Genomic DNA, 23,184 nt, shown 5'->3' on the forward strand with positions numbered 1-23,184 from the left:
CACGGATGGGTCCAGATAGATTGCCCTCCTCAGTATTTAGCTGACGAGTTTGGTAGTCTTGGGACATTACGAACTATATTCGTATTGGAAACTTCACCTGGCGTTACGGTGTGTGATCCGTAGCATGATTTCCAGCACGTGCTCTATCGGTTGTGGCCGATAGATATGATAGTAAAACATCTTGAGGCATTCACTAGAAGTTGTAGAACACGATTAACATGGTTGTGGCCATGTGGTATGAAATCAAAGGATGAAATTCCTTTGCTGTGGCTGTGGCATACTCCCCAAAATCTTCCCCAAAGTCGCGCATCCCCCTCCTCCGTTCCCTGGCTGTGGCATACTCCCTCTCCCCCATTGTCTCCTCCGTGCTTGTCCTTTGGGGAAATCCCTCCACGCCCATCTCGCTCTCCCCTTCCTCCACGCCCATCTCGCTTCTCCCCCAACCCTCCGCCAGCCTCAACAACCGCTTTCTCCCCCGTCGTAGCCACATCTCCACCGACGCCGTTTTGATCTGCGATGACGACGTCGAGGTGGACTCAAAGTCGTTGGAATTCGCATTTCGCGTGTGGGAGAAAAACCCTAACAGGCTAGTGGGTGGGGCTGGCATGGCGCGCTTGCGGGGGATCGTGGACGCGGTGCGGAACTGTGAGGATCGAAGGGGATTTCCAACCAGGTGGGTTTGCAGAGTACCAGGTGGCCAATGGACAGAGGAAGCTTGATGTTGTAGAATGCTTAAGGTTTTTGCTTCTTTGGTTATCTGCAGCCATGAGCGAGCAAAAGGGTGAAGTTCAGTCTGGCATGGTGGCCTGCGAAAAAAAAAAAATATTTATTACCTATGGCCTCGGTCCTAACTGACCCGAGGCAGAAAGCTGTGTATATGGCACCGGTTTCAAAACAACCGAGGCATAAAACTGGGTCTATGGCTTCGGGTGATAACCGAGGCCAAAAGGTTTACCTTTTGGCCTCGCCCCAATATGCCTCGGTTCCAGACCCGAGACAAAATGCGGAAAATAACCGGGGCAAAAAGCCCTTACTGCACTGGTGCCATATACTTCGTACAATTTAACAATGTAGAGTAGTTCAATTTAAGTTAGTTCACTCTGCCCTAATTAAATTCAATTTATTTAAATTATTATACAATTTAACTCAATTCTTTTATAACACTTATATGATTTGGTTCAATTTTATGATTGTTCAAATTGGTGCATTTTGTCCACTCCGATGAGCATCGGTTGAAAGAAAATTATTATTTATTATTTCATACTAATATATACATCTCATATTTAATATAATAATCAGTATTATTAAATTGTAATTAGCTTTCTTTCGAGAAGGAACCTGTAAGTTTAAGAACTCTGATGTAACGTTATCCTATCTTAGGGGATCACGCCAAAATGACATTAAGTCATGGTTAAGTGAAAAAATATTTAATTAGTTCAGCTTAATGTTAGATAGATTGACCTAAATAATATGAAATTTATATATAAATTAAAATATAACATGGATCATATAGACACTAGTATGACAAAAATTTAATTTCTTGTCTTAATCCAATGATTCATAAACATTATTGGTAAGTTTGATCAATCAATTCTTAGTCATCTTTTGTAGCTTGATTGGATGATACATGATCATCTTAATTGTAGTTTGATAGTTTGATCAAATGATACTTGATCATCATTACCTTTATTAGATGATACGTGTTCATCTTTAGTTTGATTAGATTATACTTGATCATCTCTAACATGATCGGACGATACTTGATCATCTTTAACCGGATCGAATGATGCATGATTATCTTAATTGTACCTTAATAGCTTGATTAAATGATACTTGATCATTTTTAGTTTTATCAAATTATACTTGATCATCTTTAACTTGATCGAATGATAGTTGGATCATCTTAATTGTAGCTTGATAGTCTGATGGATGATACTTGATCATCCTTAGATTGATCTATGATACTTGATCGTCCTTAGTTTGATCGATGATACTTGATCATCTTTAACTTGATGTGATAATATTTGATCATATTTAGCTTGATTGGATGATATTTTATCATATTTAATAGTCATGATCTTGTGCTATAATCATCTCTTGGAAAATTTCAAAAGTACCCAAAATCTGCAATTTCTTATTTATTCATGTCTGATTAAGAACCTTTCATACTAAATTTGCAAAGTATATATATATATATATATATATATATATATATATATGTATATATATATATATATATATATATATGAAAACAAAATATAATCAACTGTAATCAAAATTGATAATATCTTATGTTAGAAGTTCTTTAGACAACTCTAATTTAGAAGTATACTTCCCAAAACTTTACGTACTCAATAGGAACATTTCATTCTTAGCAATAACTTGTTGAATAATCATGTTAGGAACATTTCATTCTTAGCAATAACTTGTTGAATAATCATGTTTCACCTCCTCCATCTTGTGATGTGGTCTTTCTAATGTCCCTTGTTTCTTAAAAAAATGAATTTCTATATAGAAATAAACAAATAAAAATTTGGCACTAGACAAATTACCTAGACATGAAAAATGTTCTAACAAAAAATACTCCAAAATTAGAGTATTTAATGTATTTTTTTCTTTTACTTATATATATATATATATATATACACACACGGAGCATCACAGGAGCAGGAAGGCCTAGGCCCCCAAATATTTTTTATTTTTTTCAAAATTATATATATATTTTTGGAATTTTTAAAAAAATTTAAAATTTTAAAATTATAAAATAGTATATTTTAGAAATTAATGATAATTAAATTATGTCTCTTATTTCTTTTATAAAATACAATATTTAATGTTAATAAATAATAAAACATAAAATCCAACATAATAAAAAATCAAAAAAATATTTAGGTTTAATTAGTCTTCTAGTATCTGTTTTCGTCTAAAATTAACAAATTGCGACTAAATTTAACCTAAAAAAACTGGAAGACCAACTTACATCTTTTGAAATAATAACTAAAAGAGTAATTAAACCAAACATTTATTAAAATATTTGTTATTTTCTTCTGTCATTGCCTTTTTAATTTTTGACAAAATTATACTCATATCGCACTATCATACCTTTTTTTTTTTGAAGAAAAATGAAGTTAGGCACATACTCATTATGTTTGCTCTCATTTCTCATCTCTTTCCTTTATTTTTCGAAGAAAAAAATATATAACTCTCTCTTGTCTTACTTGATGATGAAATATAGTTTTATAGTTATTAAAATTATTTTTTATCTCATGAGCCTTTTGTATACTTAATTTTTATGATTATAGAAGTAAAAAATAATGTATTATGTATTTTTTTTATAACTGATTTTTAATTGTAACTTGATTATAATATATTTTTCTTCTAATACTTATGTCTGTCAAATATTTTATTAGATTATGATAAATTATTTTTTAATATATTTAAAAAAAAAAACATATCAATGAAGAATAAAATAATGGATTCATTTTGTAGAAGTAGTAAAAGGAAAGCTACACGTGCAGATTAAAACAATTTAAATTATACTTCTTCACATCTTTTAAAATATTTAAAGCATTATACTAATAATCCAATCTAATTATTTTATAGAAGACTCATTTTTTAAAGTATTATACTAATGGTTCAATCAAATGATCAAGGAATTATATTATTTTGACCACTCCAAAACTCTTGATCAAGATCGGCCAATATAATATATATATATATATATATATATATATATATATATATATATATATATATATATATATATATATATATTCTATCGGTTAACCCTTTCGTTTCTTACATTTTCTGACCTATTTTATCATTTTTAAAGGTTTTGTGTTCAATTAAACAAAATAACATCTAAACATTTATTTTCCAACTACTATACCTTTTCGTCTTTTATTGGTATCGATTTAATTCAATTTGTGAACAATGAGGTTGATACCTAATTGAGGTTTTAAAAGTCTATAGTGATATTTCTTGAATAAAAACCTTATATTAAAAAATAGTATTAGATATGAATATTAAAAAATGTCAAAATTTAGATACCAAGATTTTTGTTATGTTTAATAAAAATAATAAAAATAGAAATATTATTCTTTTTGAGAGTCACGACTCTAATTTGTTTTAGAAAACGTTAATTATAATATTTATAATTAAGTTTTTTAAGTGCGAATCATTATTATTACACTATTTGATCTTTTAAAATGAATTTTTTCCTCAATTTAAAATAATCAATTCCTAACTATATTTTATTCTCAATTGATATTGTAAGGCCCCTTTTTATTCCTGCTTCCTTTTAAGGGTTGCCCCAATCTTATGGGCCTAAAGGCTGGCCCAAAGAGGAAGGGTCAGACCTAACCTACCAACCCTAACCTTGTGCTCATTTTGGTAACACAGAACTTTCACAATCCTTAGAGCGGCTGTTGTTTTTCCTCTGCTAGGGTTTACTCCTAACCTTGAACCAGTGAGCTCAGTTGCGTTTCCTAGCCTCATGTAAGTGCTCTACACCTCAGGTCTTGCTTTCCTTCCGCCTTTATGTTTGTACTTCCAGTAGGGGTTCGTCGTAGGCTTACGTATGCTCTTCTGCATCTGTTCCACAGCTCAGTAATCTGCCGCTAGAGCTTCGCGTTCCGTTGTTGGAGACGCACCCCGCTCTTAGCCCTTTTCTAGGTACGGGAAGTTAGGGTTTCAGGTTTAAGTTGAGTTTTGGTCTATTCTTGAGTTTGTTTGATGTTGTACGGTGAAATCATTGTTTTTGGTGCGTGGAATACCCTGTATGGTTGTTTGGATCGGAATGTACATCTGTTGCAGGAGAAACCAGGGCAAGAACTGGTAATCTCGCCCAGGCGAGTCGGATTCGCCTAGGCGAGTCTGACGAAGGCTCGCCCAAACCCCATTTCGTGAAAGGTCGCCCAGGCGACCCGTTCGAACTTTTGAGCGAGTGAAAACCTCACCCAGGCGAGAGAGGTCTCGCCTAAGCGAGATCCCGTGATGTTCCCTGGGTGCTCCATCGAACCCTCGCCTAGGCGAAGGGGGGGCTCACCTGAGCGAGGGGTTGGGCAAGGCAGTACGCTATTTGGGTGCTTGTTTATTCTTGGTTGATTGATATTGGTTTAGGTGTGAATTGTATGATGAGAAACATGTATATAATGGAATATTATGTGTACTTGGCATGGATTATGAATTGCGTATGACGGATTGGGTATGATCTCGGCATGTGAAATGAATGAGTGGTTTGGAACTAAAGGGACATGTTATTGATATGAGATGAGGCCCTAGATTCATGGGGTGGTGATGACCAGAGGTATGGATTCGAAATATGATGCGTATGAGGAATTAATCTCAGGGGTTGGTATGGAAATGTAAATATGATTTAATGTTCTCTTATTGCTGAGTTATGAATGTTGCTCCATGTCAGCGTGTAAATTCCTTGGGGTCTCTAGGTGAGACCTCCGAGGTCGCGCTTCAGTGGTCGGGACGTAATTCCATGGCCCCTGTTAGTGGGTGCCCATGGTGGTGCCCCATCTGTATAACTAGGTAAGGATTCAAGTTAAGGTTGCATCCTGACACTCTAAGGAGCCAGTTAGTCTCAGTTAGAGCGGACTGACTCCTGTGGTGAGAGTAGCAGGAGGCCTGAAATTCATTAAGGGCTAACCTTGTGGTGAGGGAGATTTGATTCATCGTAACACTTGTAACACATAGCTCAGAGATGAGCAGCTCAGGGTCGAGCAGGGGTATCCACCACAAGTGCAAGCATCCGCTGAATCCGACTAAGTTATACGTATCCGGATGAGTCGAGTCGAGTCGTAGTGTATTGAATGAAGAGTCATAACATGCTTGGTTGTTATATGGATATGGGATGATGATAGTGTACTTGACTGTGTGATGAATATGTGTTGGCTCTAGCTTACCCGTTTGTTTGTATGGTTGTATTGTATGTGGTTGTTCTTCTTGCGATGATCATCAATTTAATTGATGGGAGGAGATGGGCGAGGTTCCAGAGGTCAGCAAGGAAGTGGAGATTCTGCTGCATAGTCCGCGTGGACTAGTTGTTAATTCTGCATGAGTTCATTTAGGGTTGCGATCCATGTATCTGTTCGTCCTTGGTTTTTATGCACTCTAGTTAACTTTTCCTCTAGTTTCTTTTTGGCATCGTGGTGTGCCATGGGTTGTAAGGAGTTGATCCCAGACCGCGTTTTTATGTTATCTTTATGGTGACATTCCTTTAATTTCACGTACTTAATTAAATGGGGTGTTACATTTATGGTATCAGAGCGATCATTCCTTAGGTCTGTGGTTATGCCTTTTGGCGTGACCGACGCCCCAGCAGTGTTCATGGACTACATGAATAGGAACTTCCGACCTTTCCTAGATAAGTGTGTAGTAGTCTTCATAGACGACATCCTTATCTATTCCCGGACTCAGGAAGAACATGCGGAACACCTGAGGTTGGTACTTGGTGTCTTGAGGGAGAAATAACTGTATGCCAAGTTATCCAAGTGCGAGTTCTGGATGGATGAAGTTCAGTTCTTGGGGAATGTGATATCGGCCCAGGGGATTGTAGTGGATCCGGCAAAGGTCGAGGCGGTGGTAGAGTGGGAAAGTCCCAAGTCGGCCACAGAGATCAGGAGCTTTGTGGGGTTAGCGGGCTACTATAGGAAATTCATAGAGGGATTCTCCAAGATAGTGGCGCCTCTGACTTTGCTTACTCGGAAGGACCAACCTTTCACTTGGACGGACAAGTGTGAGGAGAGCTTTCAAGAGCTAAAGAGGAGATTGAGGAGCGCTCCTATATTGGTAATTTCGGATGTGGGGAAACCGTTTGAAGTCTACTACGACGCGTCTCATCTCGGACTTGGCTATGTCTTGATGCAAGAAAAGAAGGCGGTAGCGTATGCTTCACGACAGCTTAAGGTGCATGAGCGTAATTACCCCACTCATGACCTTGAGTTGGCAGCGATAGTATTTGCCTTGAAGATCTGGAGGCACTATCTTTATGGTGCTCAGTTTCGAGTGTTCAGCGACCACAAGAGTTTAAAGTACTTATTTGATCAGAAGGAGCTGAACATGAGACAGAGGAGGTGGATGGAATTCCTAAAGGATTATGACTTCGAGCTCCTATACCACCCGGGGAAGGCAAATGTGGTGACAGATGCTCTGAGTAGGAAGATGGTACATACGGCACATCTCATGATAAAAGAGGTGGAACTACTAGAGAAGTTCAGAGACATGAGGATACAGGTGGAGTTGGGGTCCGAGTCCATTAGGTGTAGTAACCTTACTATATCTAGTGACTTCTTGGACTCGATCAGAGAGAGGCAGTTGTTGGATGCTGGTCTGAGCAGAGTTAGATAACAACTTGGGTCGGATGAGGCTAGAGATTTTGCTTTGGGTGATGATGGTATACTACGGTTCCAGGGTAGGGTATGCGTACCTGATGATGCTGAGGTGAGAAAGTTGATCCTTGAGGAAGGACACAAGAGTCGTCTTAGCTTGCATCCTGGCATGACTAAGATGTACCAGGACCTCAAGGAAACTTTCTGGTGGCAGGGGATGAAAAAGGATGTGGCTCAGTTTGTATCCGCATGTCTGACTTGTCAGAAGGCGAAGGTGGAACATCAGAGACCCGGGGGCATTCTACAGTCGTTAGAGGTACCAGTGTGGAAATGGGACAGTATCTCGATGGACTTTGTAACCCATTTGCCATGAACTTTCAGAGGACATGACACCATCTGGGTGATAGTAGATCGACTAACTAAGAGTGCACACTTCTTGGCGATGAACTTGAGAATGTTTATGGCCAAGCTGGCCCAGTTGTACATTAAGGAGATAGTCAGGCTTCATGGGGTGCCCTCGAGCATAGTTTCCGACAGAGACCCGCGGTTCACATCCCGGTTCTAGCAAACGTTACAGAGTGCTATGGGTAGCAAGCTCACCATGAGCTCGGCTTATCACCCTCAGACTGATGGCCAGTCTGAGAGGACGATCCAGTCATTAGAGGATTTGTTGAGGACATGCGTACTGGACCACCTGGGAGCTTGGGATGAGGTATTGCCTTTGATTGAGTTCACCTACAACAACAGTTTTCATGTGAGCATTGGCATGGCGCCATACGAGGCACTTTGTGGCAGGAGGTGTAGGACTCCTCTCTGTTGGTATCAAGATGGAGAGGCAGTGTTGGTTGGACCAGAGTTGTTAGAGCAGACCACCGACTAGGTGAGGATGGTGAGGGATAGGATGCTGGCTTCTCAGAGTAGACAGAAGGCCTATGCAGACCGTAGGAGGAGACCCTTGGAGTTGACAGCTGGCGATCATGTATTCTTGAGGGTGACCCGAACCACGGGCGTGGGAAGGGCTCTCCGCTCAAGGAAGCTTTCGCCCAAATTCCTTGGCCCGTATCAGATCACGAGGAGGATTGGACCGGTGGCCTACGAGATAGCTTTACCCCCGCAGTTGGCAAACCTTCACCCAGTGTTCCACGTCTCGCTGTTGAGGAAGTATGTGTTTGACCCCGCTCATGTGCTAGAGACCGAAGATATACAGATCAGGGAAGACCTCACTGTGGAAGTACCACCCATCGCTCTTGAGGATAGTAAGGTTGAGGAACGTCGAGGAAAGACCGTCAGTCTTGTCAAAGTCATCTGGGATCAGAGGACGGGTGACTCGACTTGGGAGTTGGAGGAGGACATGAGAAAATCACATCCACACCTATTTTAACTGGTGAGTCTTTATTTTCGAGGTCGAAAATTTTCTTGTTGGGGAGAATGTAAGGCCCCTTTTTATTCCTGCTTCCTTTTAAGGGTTACCCCAATCTTATGGGCCTAAAGGCTGGCCCAAAGAGGAAGGGTCAGACCTAACCTACCAACCCTAACCTTGTGCTCATTTTGGTAACACAGAACTTTCACAATCCGTAGAGCGGCTGCTATTTTTCCTCTGCTAGGGTTTACTCTTAACCCTGAACCAGTGAGCTCAGTTGCGTTTCCTAGCCTCATGTAAGTGCTCTACACCTCAGGTCTTGCTTTCCTTCCGCCTTTATGTTTGTACTTCCAGTAGGGGTTCGTCGTAGGCTTACGTATGCTCTTCCGCATCTGTTCCACAGCTCAGTAATCTGCCGCTGGAGCTTCGCGTTCCGCTGTTGGAGACGCACCCCGCTCTTAGCCCTTTTCCAGGTACGGGAAGTTAGGGTTTCAGGTTTAAGTTGATTTTTAGTCTATTCTTGAGTTTGCTTGATGTTGTACGGTGAAATCATTGTTTTTGGTGCATGGAATACCCTGTATGGTTGTTTGGATCGGAATGTACATCTGTTGCAGGAGAAACCAGGGCGAGAACTGGTAATCTCGCCCAAGCGAGTCGGATTCTCCTAGACGAGTCTGACGAAGGCTCGCCCAAATCCCATTGCGTGAAAGGTCGCCCAGGCGACCCGTTCGAACTTTTGAGCGAGTGAACACGTCGCCCAGGCGAGAGAGGTCTCGCCTAAGCGAGATCCCATGATGTTCCCTGGGTGCTCCATCGAACCCTCACTTAGGAGAAGGGGGGCTCGCCTGAGCGAAACCCTTCAGCCTGAGCGAGGGGTTGGGCGAGGCAGTATGCTGTTTGGGTGTTTGTTTATTCTTGGATGATTGATATTGGTTTAGGTGTGAATTGTATAATGAGAAACATGTATATAATGGAATATTATGTGTACTTGGCATGAATTATGAATTGCGTATGACGGGTTGGGTATGATCTCGGCATGTGAAATGAATGAGTGGTTTGGAACTAAAGGGACACGTTATTGATATGAGATTAGGCCCTAGATTCATGGGGTGGTGATGACCAGAGGTATGGATTCGAAATATGATGCGTATGAGGAATTAATCTCAGGGGTTGGTATGGAAATGTAAATATGATTTAATGTTCTCTTATTGCTGAGTTATGAATGTTGGTCCGTGTTAGCGTGTAAATTCCTTGGGGTCTCTAGGTGAGACCTCCGAGGTCGCGCTTCAGTGGTCGGGACGTAATTCCATGACCCCTGTTAGTGGGTGCCCATGGTGGTGCCCCATCTGTATAACTAGGTAAGGATTCAAGTTAAGGTTGCATCCTGACACTCTAAGGAGCCAGTTAGTCTCACTTAGAGCGGACTGACTCCTGTGGTGAGAGTAGCAGGAGGCCTGAAATTCATTAAGGGCTAACCTTGTGGTAAAGGAGATTTGATTCATCGTAACACTTGTAACACATAGCTCAGAGATGAGCAGCTCAGGGTCGAGCAGGGGTATCCACCACAAGTGCAAGCATCCGCTGAATCCGACTAAGTTATACGTATCCGGATGAGTCGAGTCGAGTCGTAGTGTATTGAATGAAGAGTCATAACATGCTTGGTTGTTATATGGATATGGGATGATGATAGTGTACTTGACTGTGTGATGAATATGTGTTGGCTCTAGCTTACCCGTTTGTTTGTATGGTTGTATTGTATGTGGTTGTTCTTCTTGCGATGATCATCAATTTAATTGATGGGAGGAGATGGGCGAGGTTCCAGAGGTCAGCAAGGAAGTGGAGATTCTGCTACATAGTCCGCGTGGACTAGTTGTTAATTCTGCATTAGTTCATTTAGGGTTGCGACCCATGTATCTGTTCGTCCTTGGTTTTTATGCACTCTGGTTAACTTTTCCTCTAGTTTCTTTTGGGCATCGTGGTGTGCCATGAGTTGTAAGGAGTTGATCCCAGACCGCGTTTTTATGTTATCTTTATGGTGGCATACCTTTAATTTCGCGTACTTAATTAAATGGGGGTGTTAGAGATATACGGGCCCATCAACTTTTACTTTAATTCTCCAATAACTATTAAAATTTGAAAACAACAATTCAAGATATAAAGTGCAAACAAGTACTACCAATCTGAAACACAAGCATAAATAATCATTTTGCATTCCAGAACATTAAATATTAATTTAAAGAGAATTAGATGAAATTTTATTAAGTGAATAGTAAACCAGAATGGATGGGATATTCATTTAGTTTGCCAAACTTTAAAGTAACACTTTATTGGTTCAAAGAAAAATATTATAAAATACATGTGTAAATATTAATTTTGAAAAACTACTAAAAGAGTTATAAAACTTATAAAATACATATTTTTCCACTAAAATATGGCTATATTTATTTTGAATCGATTTTGCTTAAAAGGACAAAAGGCGGAAAAAAATTGTTTCACAAAAATCATAACAAGATAAAATATGAAATTATTTTTCATAAGAAACGAAAATCGAACAGATATTTCTTTTAAAGATAAAATAACTTCCATATTGAAAATACCATTTTTTTTTCATTTGGAAAGAATTCTCAAATGCAATGTTTGTGTCACGATACGAGAAGTTTATTATTGTGTCAGAACAATCCAAATTAAGAATCTTTAAAAGTAAAGAGTTGAATCATACGTCAACTTTGTGAAGAACAGAGTTTATATATAACAAATTGTGAAGACTCGGTGATTGAATCAATCCACGATTTTACTTTTATTCCAAGATCTAATTTGGTAAACTCAATGATATCATAATGAATTAATTTAATTGAGATTGTAAATATGGATGTTTTTTAGAAAAGAAAAAGGTTTGTTTTCAGATAAATCTTATAATCAGTCACTACATTTCAATCTAAAAACCCTTTCAAATCTTGAAAGGATTGATATTTTTATTTTATTTGACTTTTGAATTACTTATCAATTAAATGATAGAAATAAAATAATATAATATATTCATGCAAAAGTTTAAAGAGGATTGTGTACTCGAAATTAATGAAGGATCTATAGAAGCACGTAGTATGAGATACTTCTTTCACTTTCTGATAGGTATTCTTAAACGAAGTGACGGATCTTGATGAGAATTGTTGGGGGAGCCAAAATAATACATCAAAAATTTATATATTTAATTATTGTCACTAATAAAATAAAATTAAATACATATTTTAGTATAACAATAACTAAAAAAGAAATCACACATATCTAAAAAATTGTCAAAAGAAAATTGAATAATAATCAAACCACACTTAAAATCCAGTTATAAAAAACACAAAGTACAATATTTTTTTTCTATTTTCATAAAATAAAAAACTAATATACAAGAAGCTGATTAAACTAATATTTTACTATCAAGTGAGACAAAAGAGAATTACCTTCTTCTTTATTTCTTCAAGAATGGAAGAAAACCGCTGAAAGATGAGAGCAAAAATAATAGATCTTTTTCTCTTCAGAAACAAAAGAAGATAGATAAGAACAATTTGTGAGAAACTCAAGACATATAATGGAACTACAACTAAAATTCAGTTATAAAAAAAACACAGGATAATATTTTTTCTTCCATGTTCATAAATAAAAAATTAATATAAAACATACTCATTAATTAAATTATTAAACTAATATTTCACTATCAATTGAGACCAAAGAATTACCTTCTTTTTTTCCCCTCGAGTATGGAAGAGAACATAGGAGATATAAGAGCAAAAATGATAGATCTTTTTCTCTTCAAAAACAAAAGAAAATAGTTGAGAATGAGATATGAGAACAATTTGTGAGAAACTCAAGACATATAATGGAACCACAATTAAGATTCAGTTATAAAAAAAACACACAGTACAATATTTTTTTTTTCTATATTCATGAAATAAACAATTAATATAAAAGAGGATCATTAAATAAATTATTAAACTAATATTTCACTATCAATTGAGACCAAATAATTACCTTCTTCTTTACTTCCATGAGAATGGAAGGAAGAGGACAGAGGATAAATAAGAGCAAAAATAATATATATTTTTCTCTTCAAAAACAAGAAAAAACATGTGAGAATGGAATATGAGAACAATTTGTGAGAAACTCAAACCATAATAAATAAAAAATATCTTGATAAATCTTTTTATTCTTTATTTTTTATTATGTTTAATTTTATATTTTATTATTTATTAACATTAATTATTATGTTTACAAAAGAAATAAAATATTTGATTTAATTATAATATATTTTTTAATATCTATAATATAAAAAAATTAAAATATATATAATATAAAAAAAAATTAAAACTTTGGGGGGACCATGGCCCCTCCCTGCACCAACAGTGCTCCGCCACTACTTAAACGTAAGAGTGTTTTAAGTTGTTACTTTTAAAACTGACTAATGGGGTATCAGTTTTATATCATATCAGCAAAGACCAGAGACCTCGCAAATAAGTATTTGATTATTCAAGCCCATCAGACATTAGAGACCGTTTACTAAACAATCCCACCCATCACGGATCGTTCATCAGAAACCCAAAATTATTTATTACCCATACAATAATAAATTATGTGCAATATAATTAATATAAACAAATAATTTAATTTATTGATTAATGTTAATCCATAATAATAACAAAATAGAGAATAATAATTTTATATAATAAAATTATATAAAATATAACATTCTCCCACTTAACATTAATAAATAAGGGTTAAAATGTTTTTGGTCCCTTAACTTTCAATGAAAATTGAATTTAGTCCATCTTCGAAACTTTGGCCTAATTTAGTCCTTTTAACCAATTTTTTTAAAGTTTATTTAACGTTTTAAACACATTTCATGAGAGCATTTGAGTTGTTTACCCCGCTTGACACATTTCCGCTTCAATGTTAGCTAAGAAACTGTCTTGAAATACGTTTGAAATGTCAAATAAACTTAACAAAATTTTGTTAAACGGACTAAATCCAAACATTTGTAAAGTTGGAGGACTAAATTGGGTCAAGGTTTTCGAGAGGGACTAATTCCAATTTTCACTGAAAGTTAAGGGACCAAAAACATATTTAACCCATAAATTAATTATATCAATTGCAACATAAGTACAAATACCAATTAAGAAATATAAACATGAATCACAAACATAATATTCGATAGAGATACTTACAATATGCTTAGATTTCTTAATTAATGGATAATATATAAAATAAAAACAAACATAATAAATATGTGATCCCAAAATGGTTCATAAATTCTATATGTAGAAAGAGAAAGAGACGTAACGATATTGACAAATTTACATCTCATGAAAACCATAATAATAATATAAAGTGTAAATGTCAAACTCCCACTAACCCAATACATCAAAAGAATTAACCACACCCATATGAGTTACATGATTTTGAAAAACTCCAACAAATAAGCCTTTAGTTAGTGAGTCTGCTAACATATTTTCTGTAGTAGTATGCTCAATCCGAGTTTGATAATCCAAAACTTTCTCTCCATCAAACAGAAATTTTATATCAAAATGTTTTGAGCGAGTAGAACTTCTATTGTTTTGAGATAAATGTACGATAGCAATGTTGTCACAACATATCACAAGTGGCCTAGAAATACTTTCAATAATTTGAAAGCCATAAATCAAATTTTTAAGGTACATAGCTAGACAAGTAGCTTCATAACAAGCAACATACTCTGCCTTCATAGTGGAAGTAGCTGTAAGAGTTTTTTTAACACTCTTCCAAGAAATGGCTCATCCTGCCATCATAAAAATAAGGTCGGATGTAGATTTCCAGTCATCAGGACAATCAGCAAAATCAGAATCAGAATAACCAATGACTTGAAGTTGATCAGACTTCTCAAAGGTCAACATATGATCCTTAGTTCCCTGCAAATATCTAAAGACCTTTTTAACATCTTTCCAATGATCCAAACCTGGATCACTTAAGTATCTCCCTAAAGCATTAACAGCAAAAGTAATATCGGGATGAGTACAAACTTGAGCATACATTAAACTACCAACAACGGAAGCATATGGGATTTTTTTCATTTCAACTCTGTCATTATCATTTTGAGGACACTGAGATTTAGAGAGTTTGTCACCTTTTTGAACAGGTGTTGCACATGAGGAGCAAGAATGCATGTTAAACCTCTTAAGGACTTTATCAATGTTTTCTCTTTGAGACTATCCAAGAATGCCACGTGACCTGTCACAAGAGATTTGAATGCCTAGAACAACAGAAGCATCACCAAGATCCTTCATATCAAAGTGGCTATTTAACATAAATTTTGTCTCAGTCAAAACTTCAACAATGCTACTAGCAAGAAGAATATCATCAACATATAAGACAAGAATGATGAAAAGGCTCCCATTTTTCTTCAAGTAAATGCATTGATCTGAGGCATTTTCCTTGAAGCCAAAAGAAGTGACCACCTGATCAAATTTCAAATACCATTTCCTAGAAGCTTGTCTTAGTCCATACATAGACTTTTTCAACCTGCAAACCAAATGCTCATTACCTTTTTTAGCAAATCCATCAGGTTGAACGATATACACTTCTTCAAATAAATCTTCGTTGAATAAAGTTGTTTTGACATCCATTTGATGAAGCTCCAAATCAAAATGAGCTACTAAAGCCATAACAACAAGAAAAGCATCCTTAGTAGAGACCGGTGAGAAAGTATCCTTATAATCAATGTTATCCCTCTGAGTATAGCATTTTGCTACAAGTCTGACTTTATATGTCTCAACTTTTCCATCTGGACTACGCTTAGTCTTGAAGACCCATTTACACTCAACTGGTTTACAACCTAGTGGCAAATCCACAAGATCCCAAACATCATTATGAGCCATAGAAGCTAACTCATCATGCATAGCATTTAACCAATCATCACCATGAGAACTAGAGATAACCTCTTCAAAAGAAGTAGGATCATCAACATTATTTAGATCATATTCATGCTCTTGAAGATACACAAGATAATCATCAAGGATAGAAGACCTGCGTACTCTTTGAGATCACCTCAAAGAAACTTCAAGTGATGTGGCATCCACAAGATCTGGAACAAATTCATTTTCATCACGGACAACTGGAATCACATTATCTACAAAAAGATAAATGGATGGCACAAGAATAACAACACGATCTTCTCTAAGAGTGATTGGTTGAGGTGTATTGCTCCCATTGTCCAAAACATCCTCAAAGAATACCGCACAATCAAACTCAATAACCTGCATTGAGTGAGAAGGACTGCAACATCTAAAAATTTATACCACAATGTTTTCAGTATGCTAACACCTAAAAAAAAATTTTAATACATTTTTTTATGTATGTTGTATCTAATCGAATAAACTATAGATATATAAATATAAGATTATAAAAATTTATAGGATAAAAAAATGGTTAAATAATTATAATAATTTTATTAAATATAAAATATAAAAATTTCATATATATATATATATATATATATAAATGACTATGCGTTATGATACATATATGGGGTTAGTTAATCATTAAATAAAATAATAATAATAATAATAATAATAATAATAATAATAATAATAATAATATAAAATAACTATAAAACATATATATATATATATAATAATAATAATAAATAATATTAATGGTGAAATCTTAACGGATAATTATATTAATTATAACAATATGGATGGTGTACTTAGATACATCTAAACCATCATTATTCAAAATAATAATAATAATAATAAAAAAATGATAAACAGAACATATGATGTCAGAGATAAACTAGTGAGGTGATGAGAAGATCTTCTAAAAATAATCTATAAGTAACTTAACGAGCAACTATACCATTAATAATTAGTTTAATTGAAACTAATAGCCATCATGACTCCACCACTATAAATAGCCAAAAAAAAAAGACGTTGGAAGGCAGGAAGTGGAGAAGAGACAGGGGTCGAGGTGCAGTGAAAAAAAGAAAGAAAGAGAAAAGAAGAAGATAAAAGAGAGTGAGAGCGTTGTAGCAAAGGAAAAAAAAATTACATATCACCTTGGTGCATTCACCATGGTTCATTTTCCATAATAACTAAGGTAAGGGGATGAGACATTTATCATTCTATCTTTTGACTTTTATTTTTCCCATCTCTTCATAATTATTCTTATTTCTATATTTACCTTTAAGTGAGGTGTCCCTAACCTCATTCTAATTTATATTTAGTTCCCGTTCCTATTTATTTATATTCATCTCCAATTATGCACTGGTCTTATTTATTCAATTTATATTTACTCTCATTTACTTATTTATATTTATCTCTAGTTACGTACTGCTCCTTTTTATTTATTTATACTTATTTTAATTATTAATTGATCCTATCTATTTATTTATTTATACAATTATATGGTTTAATATTGAAATAAAATTTATGATAAATAAAGATTTAATTATTGTAGTTGGAGGTATGACCTTGGGGATTTAAACGAGTTAGTATTACTCAAGATGAGATGTTCTTGAGTTACTTTGTTGGCCATGAGCTCATTTATCCTGACTAGTCACTACAAAATTAATCAATATCTATATAAAGTATGAAAAAATTCAATTAAATGGATTTGGGAGAATTTTCATTTCATTTTATCTTATTATGATATGTTGTATATTTTTTTATGTGATATTTGTCTCACTTCCCTACTTTATGATTGTGTGTGAAAAACAAAATTTTATAACCATATCATAGATGACTGCTCCCAACATGCTTGATCCCTTCTTCACTGACGTTGTGGTTGTTTTTCAGGGGAATGCATGGCAAACCAATGCAGTGAATAATTATGTGACATTTCAGGGAACATGAAATTCTACTATTACTTTTCTCTCTGCTCCCAATGCGCCGATTGTCATAGAAGGACAAATCGGAGTTACCTATCCATAACCTTTTCCCTCCACATGTTTGAAAGCCAATATATGAGGGGGAACTGTAAATAAATAACATTCCTCCCTCTTCTAGTGTAGGAAATATAAGATGTACTCAATGGTGTGGATATAAGATGCATACAATATTGTAAATAGATGTATATGTGAATATTTTAGTTATGTGATATGTTATTGTAGAATTATGTTTCAAATCTTTTTAGTATAATATAGAAAATAATATAAATAAATAAATAATAGTTAAAAAGAAAACAAATTTTGTCGTCTCAAGGACAGTAAAACCTGCTACCACGAGAAGCCACACAATAACCAATGAAGAAGTTGCTGACAGTCTGAAGATCAAGTTTTTTTAAGTACGGATTATAAGGCCTCACCTCCGCCTTACAACCCCACACATGGAAATGTCTCAAACTTGGCTTCTTCCCAGACATGAGTTCATAAGGAGTCTTTGAAATAGATTTGCTAGGTACTTTATTAAGAATATACATAGCAGTCCTTAAAGCGTCTCCCCAAAGGGAATCCGATAAAGAGGAATGACTCAACATGCATCTCACCATCTCTAAAAGAGTGTGATTCCTCTTTTCTGCAACTCCAGTTTGTTGAGGAGTACCAAGTATAGTATACTGAGGTTTAATACTACATTGATCAAGAAATCTAGCGAAAGGTCCAGGATTTCTTCCAGTCTCATCATATCTGTCATAATACTCTCCACCTTTGTCAGACTTTACACATTTTATCTTCTTTCTTGTTTTCAACTCAATAGTAGCTTTGGAAGACTTAAAAGCATCCAAGGAACTTGATTTTTTCTTGTAGGAGATCTATCCATCCAAATCGGGAATAATCGTCTACAAACGTGATAAAGTACCTATATCCCCACATGGAAGTGGGTGTGATAGCTCCCCATATATAAGTATGAATAAGCTCCAACACATTGTCACTCTTGTTTGCTCTTGTATTTCTTACTTTTGCGGTAAGCTTGCCCTTAATGCAATCAACACAAGTATGAAAATCAGAAAAATCTAGATCATGCAGAAACCCTCTTTAATAAACCTCTTAATCTGAGGTCTAGAAATATGTCCTAGATGTCTATGCCATAACATAGAGGAATTTTCATCAATTCTACTACGCTTATGTCCAATAACAGAATTAACAGACATGTTATTCAAATTCAGCATGTAAAGCCCATCATATAAAACTCGTAAGCCAACAACAATTGAATTGAAATAAACAACAAGTTTACCATTACCAAATTCCTTCTCATAGAAGGTACATAAAAAACGTATTACAAGAAACTACTCTTATGTCTTCAACTAGTGCTCTAGCTTCATCTCCCATGATAATCTTAGACTCGACATCACTTGGTTTTCTCAGGCTTGAGAACCCTTGTAAAGAATTCACAACATGAATACTGGCACCCGCGTCTAACCACCAAGAATTGGGAGGAACATCAATAACATTAGATTCAAAACAAGCTAGAGCATATAGGAGTATACCTTCCTTATCAACATTCTTCTTTTCAAGAATATAACAGTCAACTAGCTTGTGCCCAAATTTCTTATAATAGGCATAATTTGCCTTGAAGTACTTCTTCTTAGGCTCCAAAACCACTGATGCTTTCCTTATGTTCCCCTTTTCATAATGAGATTTGCCTTTGAATCCCTTTTTCACATGTTTAGTGCTAGAAGTAGTAGCTGTTAACTGCATACTATAAGACTTAGTCTTTTTAATCGATGCTTCCTCTTGAGAAATAATAATTATCATCTCATCAATTGTCCATTCCTCCTTCTGAGTGTTGTAAGAAGTCTTCAACATATCAAACTGAGAAGGAAGAGATTCCATAACCTACCAAATCAAGTAACTATCACCAAGCTCTACCTTTAGAGATTTGAGTTTGTTATAATAGTGCACAAGCTTCATCATATGCTCACGAACACCACTGACACCATCATATTTGGTCTTTTCAACAAGTGATAGATACTGACCCTTTTGAGCTTTGTCAAAAGTCTTAAACATCTCACCAACCAATCTCATAAAATCCTTAACATTGTCATTATCTAGAATGCTCTGTTGAATAGACTTCTCCATTGTGTATCTCATCATCATCAGGCATGTAAGACCTGGGAAAAATAAATAAATTAATAAGTATTTATTTAATAAATGCGACAGCGAGAATCCCTAAGTTATTTAATGTGAAGAGAAAAGACAATGAACAATGGGAGCTTAAGTGGTAAAGCATGTTGATGGTGTGAGGAGGACTTGGGTTCGAGTCTTGTGAATGCCATTTGTGGATTATTTTTATTATTTAATTATTTTGCATACAAGCATGGTTGTGAACACCTGGCGATAGATCATTGCCCGCCAGGCGACTCATCTCGTTTTTAAGCCATTTTGGGTTCCTACAAAGGAACTGCCTGGCGATAGCACCCTGGCCGCCAAGCAACGCATATTGACCACCCAGATTTTTGAGTTTTTTTTATGAATTGTCTGGCGGTGATGAACACTGTAAGACTCGTGGAATTTAATTAATTAACTAATTAATTAATTAATAAAGGCGGGTGGTGCGAGCCTTTATGGCATTTAATACTGGCATGTATGACGTGGAAAAGTACTAGCTTAAGTGGTTGAGAGTACTTTATTATGTGAGAGGACTTGGGTTCAAGTCCTATGTATGCTATTTATGTGTTCTTTAATTATTATTATTTTTAATAATATGCTTGATCATGTTGAGTGATAATATAATCATAGAATTATATTAATCATCACGAAAAATGAATTGGTTAAATGGTTGTGCATTGGTTTGACATGGGCATGGTTAGGGGTTTGAACCTTGGTTAACTCAAACTAAGCTTTCTTTTTGCTAAACTTATTTCTGGCAAAGAGGAAAAGGGTTGGGAACCCTAGCAACCACGTGAAGGCAGCCTAAAAGGCTGGAAAAACAACTAATGATGGACTTTGAATGACAATTATACGACTTCTAATGTCATTTTCGTTTTAGCACATTAATTCATCATTAAGGCACTATTATAAGGGAAAATTTAGGTGAGAGGAAAGCTTTTCTGCATTTGTTATTGCTGTATAGGGAGAGGAGTACGAAAATGGAGAGTTTGGTGATGATTGAGTGAGGAAAGGAGTTGATTGAGATAGAGTCAGAAGAAGAGCATTGGTGATCAAGGGGGAACTGAAAACAATTTCAAAATAAACTAAGGAAACCAGGTTAGGGGAGTTATTCACGTTAAATTTTATGCTAATGCATGAATTGTATGATATATGCATGTGTTTGATTTCCTTGAACCTCTGTTGTCTGTTAAAATTCGAATTTCTGGAAAATTTCCAGAAATCGCCTGGTGTGTTTCTGGGTTCCTTTGAGGAACCGCCTGGGGGTGAAGCTTGTACCGCCAGGCGATGCAAACCTGTAACCCATTTATGGGTTCTTTGATGAAGAGCCTGGCGGAGGTGTTTGAACCGCCAAGCGGCACGAACCAAATTTTGGTTCAATTTTGGTGTTCTGAGTGTTGTGGGATGACTTTAATCAGAGGGAAAGCCAATTTTAATGGTTGAGGGGTGATTAGATGTCAAACATCATTGAAATTCATTTAATTGATGGCTAAATTGGATGAAACAATAGGAATATTATCTTGGGGTTGATGGGAAGTGTTAGGGATGAACCGTAATCCTAATAACTGGGATCGTATCCTATGGAGTCATAAATTGATGGAAATCAGAGTTGTAGTGAAGGGGGTAAGGTTCGCAGGTGTAGGAACCGCCTGACGGCACCCAATTGGCCGCCAGGCGCCATACCAGAGTTGCACGGTGTTCTAATTCGCAAAAAATGTTGTTTTTCGTACTTTTCACGCAACAGGAATCGCCAGGCGGTAGTTTAGTCCCGCCAGGCGCCACCTTCCTCACTTCTGGGCGCTAGGCGTCACCATTTTTCTAGTTTATGCAGTTTTAGTAAAACTGCATATCCCGATTCGTTAACTGTCCGATTAATATGAAATTTTGACAGGTGGTCCATAACATGTGGTTCTTCACTTTGCACGGTGGAGATTTGATTTGGAGGTCAATAGCTAGAGATATACATTACTCAATATTGCTAATTTGGGAATCTTTAAAATGCATGAATAACCTCTTGATAATTCCTAGTAACTTTTAATGAAACATGATTGGGTTCTGTGGTAAGTCTCTATCAATTTGTTAGTCACATGTGGAGAATTAGTTTGGTGAAGGCATGGGTGTCAATATTAAATTGCATTGGTGCATCAGATCATGTGCTTAAAATTGTTAGATTGTTGCTGCTTATATTTTATTTGAGCATGCTTGGGATGGTCTATATGACTAGGGGATGAATGCACATGTGAGGTGCTATAAGGCCTGGAACATTATAGATGGCAATGCTTTTCATTAAAGGTACTCTAGAATGAGAGCAAATGAGAGCAACCAGTGTGAAGTGTGTTTGAACCTAAACTAAAACCAGTACTGCGCAAGTACTGGAGTAGCGCTTGGCGGTGGTGATCGATCCGCCAAGCGACAACGTAGAAATAGGGGGTTCTGGATCACGGCGGCGCCTAGCGGTAAGGAGGGGTACGCCAGGCGGAGTCTGTAGTTCAGTAAATACTAAGGCACGTGGCGCTTGGTGGTAGAGGAAGTCCCGCCAGGCGATAGTTGTAGTGGCAGTGAAGATTAAGGCGCTTAGCGCCTGGCGGTACGTGTCCCCCGCCAAGCGATCTGGAAGCGGCAGCGCCTGGCGGTACGTGTCCCCCACTAGGCGATTTTGTTGCAACACATTGGTGTTATGCTTTCTATGATGTCAATGATCTACAAGACTTCTAGGATATCTTAAAGGTCGGGTTGCTGGTGTTCCTTGAGTTGAGCTCGGGATATGGGTTAAGCAAGTGGCATTCCTCGAGTTGAACTCGGAATGGCATCCCTCGAGTTGAGCTCGGGATGGCGGATGAACACGAGTAACCCTTGAGTTGAGCTTGGGTTGGCGAGTGTTGGCGGTGTGAGTGTGCTGGTTGTGGCCAATACGGATGGGTCAAAATAGATTGTCTTCCTCAGTAGTTGACTGACGAGTTTGGTAGTCTTGGGACGTTACGAATTATGTTCGTATATGGGAACTTCACCTGGCGTTATGGTGTATGATCCGTAGCATGGTTTCTCGCACGTGCTCTATTGGTTGTGACCGATAGGTATGGCAGCAAGACACCTTGAGGTACTCATTGGAAGATGTAGAACACGAATAATATGGTGGTGGCCATGTGATATGATATCAAAGGATGGAATTCCTTTGGTGTGATTGTGTGATTGGTATATTTGTGTCATATATATATATGTTTATTTTGTTAGCTCACCCTATCTGCTTGTGTTTGGTGATCATCGTGTACGCGGTACACGGGAGCAGATGATGTTGCAGGTGGATCTGGTGAGGCTTAGCAGCAGAGCAGGGAAAACTCATGGGAACATTTTTATAGAGTTTTATGATTTATGGTTTTGGAATGAAGATGTAATCTTTTATGAGACTGTTTTGGTACTTTATT

The 23,184-nt window shown here is 36.5% G+C and overlaps 1 pseudogene; it reads right to left on the reverse strand.

Moving 5' to 3' along the window:
- Positions 1-14,495: 14,495 nt before the first annotated feature.
- Positions 14,496-14,885, reverse strand: LOC146883196 (secreted RxLR effector protein 161 pseudogene; annotated as a pseudogene).
- Between the last annotated feature and the right edge of the window lie 8,299 nt (positions 14,886-23,184).

The sequence above is a fragment of the Vigna unguiculata genome, chromosome 10 (genome assembly GCF_037176805.1).
Source record: "Vigna unguiculata cultivar grain cowpea cultivar isolate G323 ecotype 2 chromosome 10, ASM3717680v1, whole genome shotgun sequence".
In the NCBI taxonomy this organism is placed as follows: domain Eukaryota; kingdom Viridiplantae; phylum Streptophyta; class Magnoliopsida; order Fabales; family Fabaceae; genus Vigna; species Vigna unguiculata.